The 13,736-nt window shown below is 39.8% G+C and overlaps 1 protein-coding gene across 1 annotated transcript in view; it reads right to left on the bottom strand.

Annotated features, from left to right (window-relative positions):
• tjap1 (tight junction associated protein 1 (peripheral)) overlaps positions 1-13,736 on the bottom strand; it is a 136,046-nt gene that overhangs the window by 104,264 nt on the left and 18,046 nt on the right. The window contains exon 2 of the mRNA XM_036573771.1: positions 3,131-3,248. The gene's annotated coding sequence lies outside the window, so the exon portion shown is untranslated. The remainder of the gene's footprint in view (positions 1-3,130; positions 3,249-13,736) is intronic.

Here is a 13,736-nt window from a genome sequence, read left to right as displayed (position 1 = left end):
GTACAGTACATTCTCCATCAATCTAAAGAACCTATTTCACCATCCAAAGAATCATTAAAGAACCATCTTTTGTCTTCCCTAAAGTTACCTTTTTGGAGATAATAATAATGTACTCATAATGTATTTCAGCCTTAAAGGCACAGTAACAAAAAAACAAAAACTGAGTGTAAGGGATAAACAGAGGTTGGAAAATGGTTGTGTAAATATTACTTATGACTGTTCTTAGCACATAAAATCACATGTATGTTATGAGTGGAACACAAGGGGAAAAAGGGGAAAATGTATAAAATGTATAAAATGTATAAAAAGTTTAGGCTGCAGATTTTCATCTAGTCACAGGAATATTGATATTTAAGTGCTGAAATAGTCACAGGCACAAAGAAGGATTAGCTCTCTGGAGCAAAGTAATTTAAATGTTGACATGGAGATTACTGAGTTAACTGACTTTAATACACAATAAGTCCAAAAGTTTGTAGACCTGCTCATCCACAAACGTGTGTCTGTATTAATTAGAAGTTTCCCTCCCCTTGCTGCAGTAACTTGTTGGAACATTGCTGTGAGGATTTGATTGCATTCAGCCACAAGAGCATTAGTGCACCGCCAATCAAGGCAACGTGGCATAGAAGAGATGGAACAACATGTGGTGGAACCTGTTAGTGTCAGGGGCCTGTGGTTCCTCTCACAGTCCTGAAAGTCATGGAAGAGTCCTGAAGCTCCAACAATGAGAGGAGGCTAATCTGTTGACTTGCCACTATGAGAAGAGGAAAGATGAAAAGTTTCGTGTGAGTAGGGTGTTTATTTTACTGGCTGTGTCACATGACTTCCGTGGTATAAGATCTCAGGAGCAACCACTATGTTTACATGCTGCTGTGGCTTTCTGGAAGAATAAAACCGAACTTCACACAGAAAATGATGTAAAATGTGCAGAACTATAAGCTAGGTACGTTTACTTTGTTACATGCACCAGTTAACTGCACACTCATCAGGAACATCCTCTGTGACTGCTGGCTCGCAGTTCCTTAGCTGCGGCTTTGGCCAAAACAGTTACAGCCAAAATTGGAGACAGTCCAGCATGGGTGTCTCACACAGTCCCTAGATTCAGGGCCACCGACAGGAGGTCCTTCCTGGTGAGTCCTTCAAGGGAGGCAGTGGAAACCATGGTTTGGTATCCCACTGTCAACTACTATAAGAACAATGTGGTTGAATTTGTGAGTTCTGAATGAAATGTTTCCAGGTTCAAGGAAAGCATAAGAGGAAAGGCATAATCCAAGTAGCCAAGTGTAGGCTACTTCCTCCAGGCCCAGCAGGCTGGGCAGATTCAACAGGGAAACACGGCAGGGAGTTGAGTCTGCCCTGGCAACAGATCTACTGAAGCCTTGCCATATTAGTGCCAAGTAATATGGAACACTTGAACAAAGGAATCCCACCTCAATATTGAATCTGTCACCTGGTTGCTTTGGTAGGAGATTAGCCCACAGTGATGCAAGCCTGAAGCATCTATGTGAGCAAGCAATATTCGAGATAGAAAACACTGACCTAATGCCCCCTTGATAGTGGATCCGAAAACTGCAGCCATGCCCAAATGTATCGGCTCACCACAGTGCTGAGGCGCCAGCAGAAAGTGACACCAGGTGAACAACCTGTAACCTGTCTATGCGCACTCAAGCCAGCAGCCTGGACCCTTTCTCACTGCCCCCAACTGCCACAACCAACGGCATTCAGTCATGAGCATGTTACCACATGAGGGGTTCAACTCCAGGGGCATCCTAGCAGGGAGAAACGTCTTGTCTGCAAGGCAATAGGGTACACTGTTGTGTTTGTGGTCACTGGGTGGCACAGCCACATTTGGAACTGGCGAAGTGTTTGCACCAGACAGTGCAGTACTGAACATAATTGAACCATATTCCTCAGCAGTTATATTTTTAAGTTGCACTGACTTCTTTCATTCTGTCTTGAGTGTCAGCTTTTCATTTTATTTTTCCACTAAAAAAAGTTATGAAATGGTACAAATATGCCCGTCTTCTGTGGGAAAGTGAATGTGCACACTTTAAAAAAATAAAGGTGCCTCAAATATCCTCTACTGTTCTCCAAATGACTCCAAACTGGAGGAACCCTTAATTGCCGAGCAGCTCTTGCAGAAACCTCTAACTACCTCGCTGAGTTCTATAAAACACCATGCATCAAGTTCTTTGTGTAGCCCTCAAGTACTTTTGGGTTTTTTTATTGATTTATTTTGGATTTTAAGAAGTCTAGACTTTTTCTGAGGTTTCTCAAAATTCTCTTGCATTCAAGCAGGTTCAACGAGTAGCCAAGATATTAGGGGAACATCTACATCTATGAAAAGCAGTGACTAACCTGGAATTTGCATGCAAGTTATTTCATTAAAGTAACAATACTTTGACAGCAGTGTGGCTTTAAGTAACTCTATCCACCTCTGAAAATGGAGGATGCTTAAAAACTTGGTATTGGTAAATCCTAGATCAACACTATTAATCTGAGAGGTTTGGTAATATGGGGCCAATGTTTTGTGCCAGCGCTCTGTTGTTGAGACTGCAACACCTCATGATGTGAAAAACTAGCACCAGATGGCAGTCAAGGGTTCTATTAAGTTCCATTGCCAAGAGAGGCTCTGCAGAATGCAAAGCTTTGCAGTGGAACTGTGTCATCAGTGAGTGTTTTTCTCGAAGAGCCTTGGCCAAAAGTCGCTGAGAAACACTGGCTCGACTGTTACTTTGTGTTTGCCTGCATTTCCCACACCACAGAGCTGCCCTTGAATGAGGAAAGAAAGAAAAAGCCTGTCACAATCTTGAAAAAGACAAATACAAGGCGTGAAAAGCAAAACACGAGCTCAGGTTCTTGGTCTTGTTTCAGAAAGATTTGAATCCTTTCCCTTAATTTTTCATTCACAGTTTTCTCAGTGTACAGTGTGAGATAATGGCCTTGTCTCTTCTCTTCAGGTGTAGTAGGGAGGTTAATGAATAAAATAAAGATTCTTTTCCACACTGTTTTGAATGTGCTTAAGCATTTAAAAGGGAGAATCAGTTCCCTCAGGCTTGGTTGCTTAGTTCAGGTTAGAGGCCCCTCGTCTGACAGACAGTGTCAGAAGGTGGAATTGTAATGCTGCACTGACCTGTCAAGGATGCAGACAGCTGACCTCAGAACAGCCGGTGGTGATCACGCGCCACAAGAAAAGTCATGGTCTGCTGACCCCGGACCTCCTGCTGGCTGGTAGTATGATGGGTAGCCTGCTGTGGAGGAAAACATTTGCATTTCATTCAAAGAACCAAACCTGCATTAGAAATACCAGGTCAGCACGATTCATTCCTCACAACACCTGCTGACATGGCTGTGCAGCAGTCAAAGCCTCGCAGTGTCAAAGGAAATCCGTCAAGCCCAGACACCAGGACAAAAGACAACATGAGGGCCACTGCTTTGTTGGATTAAAAAAGTCTTTTTAAAGAGAGTTTCTCTGTTTTGTAACAAAATGCTGCATAATTCAATCACTGGGATGTAATCAAAGGCAGTCAGAGTGGTTTGATGTGAAATGGTGCATTGTAGACTTCACTCTTAGACATGGTATGGGTACGAAACTGTCACTGGGGCAGTACCCCTTTCTCACTGGGGTGGTACCCTCAAGGGTACATCTCAGTACCTTTACTCAGGGAACATAATTGTACCATAACCATTGAAATTATATTTTCTAAGTTGTACACTGCAAAAAATGGTATCTTGTCAAGTAAAAAGATCTCAAATCTGGTCGGATCAGGTATATCTAATATTTCACATTTTGAGATGCTTGTGCACTTATTATACAATCTATTTAGCTGATTTCTAGACATTACTTACTTGTTTTAGGTAATCTTATCAAGTAAAAACAATGTTTAGAAATAGGTAAATGATCTTAAAATAAGCTTACAAAGAGCTCAACTGGAGAAATATTAGATTTATTGACTATATTTAAGATAAATTTACTTGACAAGATATCATTTTTTGCAGTGTATTGACTCCACACACCCTGTCTCGTCTCCAGGCCTTTTATTTTATTGTTCTGTTTTCAAACCTTAGGTTATTAAAAGATACAAATACGTACTTTTAACCTGGGAAAAATGTATTAAAGGACCTTAAAACCACTGTTGTACCTTTGAGGGTACATTTACATTGTTTGTACCTTGATGAATGCAAAATGTACCTGCACAGAACCTTTATTTCTAACAGTGCAGAGAAACTGACTATTTTTTTACAGTGTTGGTGATAGGAACCAAGAGCCATGATGCAAATACAACAACTTTATTTACTATCAGTGAACCTACATGTGTCTTATGAGTTTTTATGTGCTGTTGGTAAAATAGTGCTAAATGTGAAAATGTAAGTGTTCTTTAGATACTATTTGCTTAACACTGCTTGTACCTCTCCAGCATGAACAGATTTGAAAGTATGTTTACAGCCAAAACCCTCTCAAAACTACACACCTAAAAATGATAGTTCTTCAAGGGTTCTTTAGTAAAGAAAATGGTTCTATATAGAACCATGAACACTGAAAGAACCCTCCGAATGATTTCAGAGCATCTTGGCATTGTGAAAGTGTTCTTCAGATTGAAAGAGAATGTGCTATAGATGGTTCTATATAGAACCTTTTTTGAAAATAGTTCCATACAGCACCAAAAAGAGTTCTTTTATTGTTACGATGTCAGGCTTGTAACAATAAAAGAACCCTTTTTGGTGCTATATAGAACGCTTTCCAAAAAGGTTCTATATAGATTCATCTACAGCACATTCTCCATCAATCTGAAGAACACTTTCATAATGCCAAGATGCTCTGTAATCATTCAGAGGGTTCTTTCAGTGTTCATGGTTCTATATAGAACCATTTTCTTTACTAAAGAACCCTTGAAGAGCCATCTTTTATTAAGAATGTATTATAAACAATGTCTCAGGCATCAGGCATGTAAAAACTTTCTCAGCTTTTAGATCAGTGGGCACTAATTATCCTACTGGAGATCTATTTTCCTGCAGCATTTAGTTTCAACCTGTATTTAACATGTTGTCCCCACTAATGCATCTTAACCAGCCAATCAAGGACTTCTGAAGGAGTTAATTAGCTGGAGCAGGTGTGGCAGATTGTGATTTGAACTATAGTGCATGGAAAGGTAGATCTCCAGGGCCAGGGTTGACCACTGTTTCACAAGCCTTAAATTCTTCAGATGTCTGGTTCCTATCAGCACCACTGTGAGTAATTCTGACTTGGTAAGTTTCTCTACAATGGAGCATTTCACATCAAACCACTCTGACTGACTTTATTTACCTATCTTGATCATTTAATTATGCATACATTTTTAAAATTTGTTGGAGTTCCCCTTTAATTATGTTTGCTATGGTTCCTTAGAGCAAACATCTGAGACCCACAAGAAATAGACCCAAAATAATGTTGTGCTATAACACCATGTCATTAAAAGCGAAGGCTTCTGTTTCCACTGTGTAAAATCACTGCAGCAGCTAAATTCCTGTTTTGCCCGTATAGCAGTCAAGAGGATACTTTGAGCGTCTGCTTTGTTTGAGTGAACAGAGTGAACAGTTTTAACAAGAGCTCATTGAAACAGATAAGCGCTCCATGAGGGCCAGATCTCTCTGCTGTGTTTCAAGAGTAAACATATAATTTCACACTGAAACAGGGACTGTTATGATAAAACACAGCCCAACCACAAAAAAGCTCTTAACTTTGCAGGTATCGTAGCCTGGATGGTAACAGAATGTGCATAATGATTTTGTGTATGTGTAAAGCTCCATGGCTCTCATGCGGGCCACTGCTCTCCATTCTACTCTCCACCAGCAGCTTTGGCCTATGGCTATGTTTGATTTTCACGGTTGGAGCTGGTTATGGGCTGCTGGAAAACCCATTCGAAGCACAGTGGGGAAACCTGCTGCTCTTTCTCAGAGGCTAGGAAGTGCATGGGAGGGCTTCTGTGTTGCTAATGTGAAGCGAGGGGATGATGCAGCCAGACTTTATACCTCAGGGTACTTGTGGGATGTCGTTTTGGTACTTTTTGGTACCACTTTACATTAAGACTACCCTAATAAATAGCTTGTAAAGGAATGTTATTAATTAGTCCACAAACTACTAAATAATTATTCACAAGCAGAAAAAGTAACCAATTCAATACTTAGTTATGAAGTAGTAAGTGATTAAGTACTTAAGTTACAATAAGACTACCCTTATGAATAGTTAGTTAATGAATATTATTAATTAGGCCAAAAACACCTTAATAATCATTCATAAGCAGATAAAGTAACCAATTCCATACTGAGTTATTGAATCAGTTTAGTAACTAAGGGTAATAATTAAAAGGGCAACCTGTTGCTTGCCTAATACTGAGCACACATTCATTCATGCCGTTAACCCTCAGATCTCACTGGTTACTTATATTGCTTTGTCTTCTCCATCGGTCAGCATTAAACCTGTCTACTTCATCAGATATTCATATTTATCAGACATAACAGCTCACTGTTGCCCTTTGTATTTGTATTATAACAGCTTGTTATGACTTACCATAACAAGCTGTTATAACAAGCTAATAACCGTTAATTAATTTTAAACCATTCATTAACTCTTTACAAGGGTAGTCTTGACTGCTTTAAAACAAATTGCTGCTTCTTAAAGTTGGGTCTTCAAAAGCAGGTAGACCTGCTATAAGTAGTATTAATGTCACTGAGGCATCCCATCGTTGGTAACACTTGCAGCTGAAGCCAACTACAATAAAGAAATCCTTTACCCCGAGCTTCAAAATGTGAACTAGGTTGGTATATTGATGTCTTAATTACTATTTTTAGAATTATTACTTTGTAGAAAGTTCGCCATTAGGTGACATAAACTAGTTAAAGCAGGTGACATAAGCTAGCTAAAGCAGTTAGCATTTATGCTAGTGGCCACAGAACGAGTGTTTTTGCTCATAGTTTCACACTCAAAAGAGAAAATTTGAAGCTTTGTCACTCCTGATTCTGTGTAAATGTAAACATTTGTGAGTGCATTAGATTGACATTAAATGACCAAAAAGACAAATAAAAGAATTGTGGTTATAATCATGTTATCTCAATCAGGTGGAAAATGAACTAGAACTATGAGTTCAGTTGGTTTATCTTTGCAGCACCGCTGGGCAGTTATTTCCAGCTATACAAAACCAGGCTCCTGTCTCTTTTAACAGGGAGAAACTAAAAAGCTCGAAACTGAAGGTTAAGTTACTGTTTCAAAAACATACTTGAAATCACTAATAAAATATGACAAAAACTTCATAAATAATTTGTAGTGTTTGGCTCAGTAACACACAAAAACATGTTTTTTCGGGAAGTGGGAAACACTTTTATAAAGCTAAAGCTTCTTTTTTAAACCCTTCAGTAAAATGTATAGCTGGTGCATGTTTATGATTATATAAAAAAGAATGAACTGCATAAGAAGTTGTGCTTTCTGTTTTTACAGCATTAAATAACTCTCAGGATTTGCTGTTTCCTTTGATGAAATGCTGATTGCTGATTTGTCCTATTATGTTATTATGCTGTTCGTTGATGGAATATTGGTCAGTAAAAATATTGACAGTATTTTGGGTGTCTTCATTTTGAAGCTACTGACAATACCAGAAGAAGCCACAAGAGGAGGATAACTACCAGTGATTGTAGAGTACACTGTGTAACTCCGTATAAGATCTATTCTCTTACCCTTTTGGCTAATTGCTTGGGGTTTTTCTCTAGTAATATAGGGTAGAAGGCAATTTCTGAGAAACATATGGTGAATATATTGACATTTAGAAACTACGATTAACTGAACTGACAAACAGCTGACATTCTGAGCTAAGATTTCACACCTTTTCTCATCTTAATAGAAATGCCTCCAGTTAGACATCAAATATGAAGAGCTGATAGGTATGCAAAACAGCAAGGCCTATCTGCAAGAATCATCTCATTATGCTCCCTCAGCTTCTAATGTCAGGGTTTTTTTTCTTTCTGCCATATGCAAGCTCTAATTAAAATGCACCCATGTCTCTCAATAAGCTCGCTCTGATTTAATTTCCCCACCAATGGCCTGATACTTTCAAAATGTCAGCATGAGTTAGAAAAAAGAACACAGCAGACTTCATCAGTGCAAGTTCAACATCTCAAAGAGCACTAATAACACTCAGGGCATTTAACCAGAGCATTTGATTTCCTATATCTGCAATTTTGATATTCTTGTTTTTTAATTTCTTTTTCTCACATCATGGCAACACTGTACATGAAATCTTGCAATAGAAAAATGTTGTTAATACATCATGGATTAACTTGTTACTGATTTCTTAATAGCTATTTTTCTGTCCCCTCAAGTAAAGTTAATAATACTGTGTTGTCTTAATTTGCATTTCAATAATAGTAAGTAAGGACTAATTAATGATCAAAATAAGCCCAATCACTGTGTTCCATACAAGGCTTTACAGTTGAGGAGAAACATAATGATAAATCAGTAGATTCATTAATAGAATAAAACAGGACTAACATATAAGTACAAGTGTGTTCTCATATTACTTGTTTGTATTAGTAAATATACTTCAGTAACACAGTCAGTTCATAAACAGAGTAATAAGCAACAGCAAGTATACAGTTAATGAGTAAATCAGCTCTGAAATAATGACAAACTATCAGTCAATAGTGCCCTAAATCACTAAGTACTTAATCAGTTACTAAGTAATAACTAAGTACTTAACCAGTTACTATCTAATAGCTAAATATTTAACCTCTTTAAATCCCAGGCTTGTTATGTACTAAGGTTTATTATTTAGTAACTACAGGGACATCAATGCAAAATGGTTGAGCTATTCTTCGGTTACAGAAATGTGTAATGAAAACTTTGGGCCCTGGCCATTTATGGGGCTAATCAGTTGCCAAGTAATAGTTAAATACTTAATTAGTTACTATGTAATAATTAAGTAGTAATAAGGTGAAAAGTACTAACTAAGCACTTAAGCAATCAGTTACTAAATATTAAGTTAGCAATTAATCAGTTACTAAGTAATAACTTGTTATCCAATCGTTACTAAATAACAACTAAGTAGTTAATCAGTAACTAAATAATAACTGATTACTGAATAGTTAACTTGTATCAATAATGAGTAATCAATGACTTATTACTATTATTAAAGAATATTTCTGACCCTTATTATAGTGTCACCCTAAAATGAATTCAATTCAATGAATACCAAGTCATTTAATTGTCAATTAATTGCACATTTTTGAGAATCAACTTTTTGACAAATGAAAGTCATGCTCTTGTCATTAGTCCATGTAGAACAGTGACATCAAAAGGCCCTAATGTCAATCTAATAAAGGTGTTATTAGATTTTTTACGCTTACATTATATTTATGGAATTTGGCAGATGCTCATCTCCAGCGAGACTTAGAACTTGACCATTTTTTTCAGAGGTAGGCAAAGGTAGTGTTAGGAGTCTTGCCCAAGGACTCTTAATTATATACTGTAGGGTGCTTGCCCAAGCGGGGGAACGAACCCCAGTCTGCGGCATGGAGGGCACCTGTAATCTGTATTATCCATACAATATCATCCATACAATATACAGCACTAATAAACCATAGATGATAATGTTTGGAAACCTGGCATCTAGAACATGTATAATTCAATCTATCTTCCTCTTGACTGAGTCTTCATTAGTAGCTCATCATCTATGGTTCTCTTCAGAACTCAAACGACTGTTTCCTAAACCATCACTGCTCTCATAATCAGTCCAGGAGCCACTGTGATAGTGGGGCAATTCATGAGGGAGATTTTCATTAGCACTCATTACACAAGACTTTGCTTATTATCAGAACCCATCAGTAATCAGCAAGTTGCTCTGATTTGGTCCTCATTGTGGTTAATTGGAGCACTGCAGCTGTAGAGGCAGCTGGTCAAACGCAATAATGACACACAGGTCATTCTGAATCAACCCCTACAGTCCACCTTCCACCTGGTTACAGCACAAATCTGGCGAAGCTTGTGATAGGACACAGACAATGTCCATACTCCATACTCCAACCCCCACTGCAGCCTCGATCCACTCGACTCAGAACAACACAGTGAAGAACGTCTCTGCATTATTCAAACAATGGAAGCTATGGCAAGCATGCCCATTGGTTCTGGAGTACAACTCCCGACTCCGGCAGCTGCTGGTCTTGTTTTGACCTCTGCTTCTCCACTTCTGTTGCTAGTGTTATTTTAAACCACCTCCAACGCTGTTCTCTCGTTCTCTCAGAGGCCCCATCTCTGCTGATAAAACCGAGGCAGGCTGTGCAGGTTGAGAGATGCACTGCCGATGTTTCAGTATATAGTTGTCGGCAGATGACAGCATAGGCATAAACGTAATCTTCTGGCAGTTCAGACATCAAAGGCTGAGTGCACCGCGTCAGACTTGAAATAGCGCCTCATTTCACCACCTCCACCACTTGGTCCCTGCACTTGCCACCGATCAACCGCAAGCATACAAAGGCCAGCCCTGTAAGTAGCACTCCCTGGTGAGATACACATGCCACCCAGGAGCCACAGCAACAAACCTATTCAATAACAGCAATGACAAATGCTTTTGGTAAATTTCCATGTTACGATGGGTCAGCATCGCTCATACCTGAAAAAACACATAGTTGCTGTCCAAAAAAACAAACAAACAAACAAAAAAACCCAAAACAACCCCTCTCAAATATCTCAAGTAGTTTTTGTTGATTTGTTTTTCTGCATCATTTGAATCTGGTCGTTATCCTTTAAGCTATCCAACCACAAAAATCCATTAACAAAAAACTGTCGCTGATCAAGCGTCCAGAATTTTACAGTAAAGCACCTGTTAAGTGTCTTTGACTTCACAGTTGTTCCTCCTCTGATGCAGTTTGACAGTGTTTGGCAGTTGTAGGCTACGTTCACATTACCAGGTTGAAGTGGCACAAATCTGATTTTTGGCCTTAATCTGACTCAGATCTTATGTTTTCAGGGCTGTGTGGACATGCAAATCTGATCTTTTCAAATCAGAACTGACCCACTTTCATATGTGGTCCTGGATCAGATACATATCTGATTCGTGGCCATGCGACCTTAATGTGAAGCTCAGATCGGAATTCATTTTTTCCCACTGCGCGTGCGCCTTCACTCAGGGTTACCATGGCAGCACCCTTTTTGGTCTCGCTCTAATAATGAACAGCACAGAGCAGTCCAGAGTTAATTATCTTCACAGCGAAGCTTGTTCTGCTCGTTAGTTTGTGCTGATGATGCACATGATTCATTCATGTGATGTTACTGAGTAGGATGTGTGGTTCGTTCACATTAATGACAGATTTGAATCACTTACCTAAACGGGTGTGAACCATCATGTCAGAGAGATCGGATTTGAGCAAAAAATTGGATTTGAGCAATGAGGCTTGTAATTTGAACTTAGCCCTCGTTACAGATTTTAAGACACACGTTCCCCTTGACACAATAGATCATTCTGCTGTTTTTGTGACCGATGCATCTTCAATTTACCTGCTGTTGCTAGTTGTTTCCATTACTTTGTCCACTCCATGTACATCTTTTATGTCACAGCATACACAGATGAGCCAAAACATGACCACTCACAGGTGAAGTGAATGATGCTAACTATCTCTTGACAACAGTGCATGTCAAGGTCTGAGAAATATTAGATGGACAGTGAACAGTCTGTTCTCGTAGTCGACAACAAGTCTTGTAGGGTGTCCAGTAGTGGTAAACACTTACTGACAGTTGCCTGAGCAAAGGACAAGCCATGAACCAACGACAGGATGTTGGGCACCCAAGGCTCATGAATGCGCAAGGGCAACAAAAGCTTTCCTGTCTGGTCCAAACAGACAGTGGCACAAGTCACACAGTCATTCTTCATGGCAATGGTATTACCCAATAGCAGTGGCCTCTTTCAGCAGGATAATGCACCCCGCTGCGCTATGCACACTGTTCAGGAATGATTTGAGGAACATGACAATTCAAGGTGTTGCCCTGGTCTCTAAATTCCCCAGGTCTCAATCTGACTGAGCATCTGTGGGATGTGCCAGCTTTCTGGACCGTTTTGACCACCATGGAGCTTCACTCTGTACAACACTGTGCAAACCTCACCTGCATGAACTGACCTTTCTGATGATACTGCTGTTGCAGCTGCTGCTGCACAGACTCAGTCTATTTAAATAAAACCATTACTTCACATGTTTTTTCCTGCTTCTGTATTTTAATATTTTATACTAACACAGTTTACTATCCGGTGTCGATCAGTGGATGGGTTCCCCTTTTGGGTCTTGGTTCCTCCCAAGGTTTCTTCTTCTTGCTCTTAGGGAGTTTGCCACTGTCAGTACTGGCTTGCTCATGGGGGCTTGGACCCGGACTTTTCTGTAAAGCTGCTTTGTGACATCGTCTGTTGTAAAAAGCACTATATAAATAAACTTTGACATGACTTGACTTGACGTGCTGGAACAGCAACTCCACCTCACAGCTTACAGGACTTAAAGGATCTGGAGCTAACGTCTTGGTGACAGACACTACAGGACACATTCAGATGTCTTGTACATTCAGATGTCTGAGACATGCGTCCATGTATCAGCTGTTCAGATGATGAAGCTCATTAATCAGGTGGTCATAATATTCTGGTCTACATATATAATGTTGAGAATGATGCTTTGTTTAAATACCTAATGAACATGATTTTTAGACCTTTCCACTCATGAATACATTGAAGCAGGGCAGATGAAATGCACAGCAATCTTCAGTTGAAAAATGTGGTGACTAGTTTGCTATACTATAAATGGATAATAAACTAATCCTTGTATTGTCCAAATTAATGAGTGCTGCTCCATCTACTTGTTGTGTTTGTTATTTTCTTATGATGGCAGCACCGTCTCCTTTTTCTTCAGTGCAGCAATTTTGAATCTGGAAAGATTTGCCGGTGATTTCTGCTACACGTGTCGTCGGCACCTTTTGTTGTCGCACTATTTCAGTGGCACCTGTCTTCACATCCCCTTTCCTCGGGCCCCTGCCTTTGGCCCGAACCTTTACCGTCTACATGATTGATACACCGTGTCTTATGAGGTATCTTCGCCCCCACCTTCAGCAGCCACGGATCAGATGTCCAGTTATTATAGGCTCTCATCGTCTGATGGTGACGCTAGCTTCTTGGGGTCTCGAGGTGGAGGGAAGAGAACGCACATGAGGGGGTGGGGACCCTTAAACGAAGGACAAGACACCTCTCGGCCAAGTTCACCTCGAAATCTTGCACTTTTCCAAAATAGCTTGAGGGTATTTATACTGGGAAGCATCAGAGGTCGGCCATGTGAACTGGCTGACAAGTACACTTCAGTGAAAGATGGCCTCCTTCTGAGGGATGAGGTAATAGCGAGTGCCACCGGGTTCAGTAGCTCATCCTTACATGCCGTTAAATGTGCCTTCTGATGGCAGTGTCTGCTGGTGCGAAGTAGAAATCAGGCCACATTCAGCATGATTTAGAGCAGACAGATGGCATGTAGACACATTATCAATACCTACAGCAAGAGATTCACTTTCAACCTTTAAATCAATCTTGCTGCTATTCGTTACCAGACACAGATAACTAACAAAGAAACTCTATCTCACCGTTTGGCAGTCTTGTATGTAGATTTAGAAACAGATACGTACACTTAACACCAGCACTGACACACGCACCTACAGCCGTATGCAAAAGTTTAGGCACCCCTGCTCAAATAACACG

The sequence above is a fragment of the Colossoma macropomum genome, unplaced genomic scaffold (assembly GCF_904425465.1).
Source record: "Colossoma macropomum unplaced genomic scaffold, Colossoma_macropomum, whole genome shotgun sequence".
Taxonomy (NCBI): Eukaryota; Metazoa; Chordata; class Actinopteri; order Characiformes; family Serrasalmidae; genus Colossoma; species Colossoma macropomum.
The sequence above is the reverse complement of the archived record's forward strand: the minus strand, read 5'-3'. Positions and strand labels throughout refer to the sequence as shown.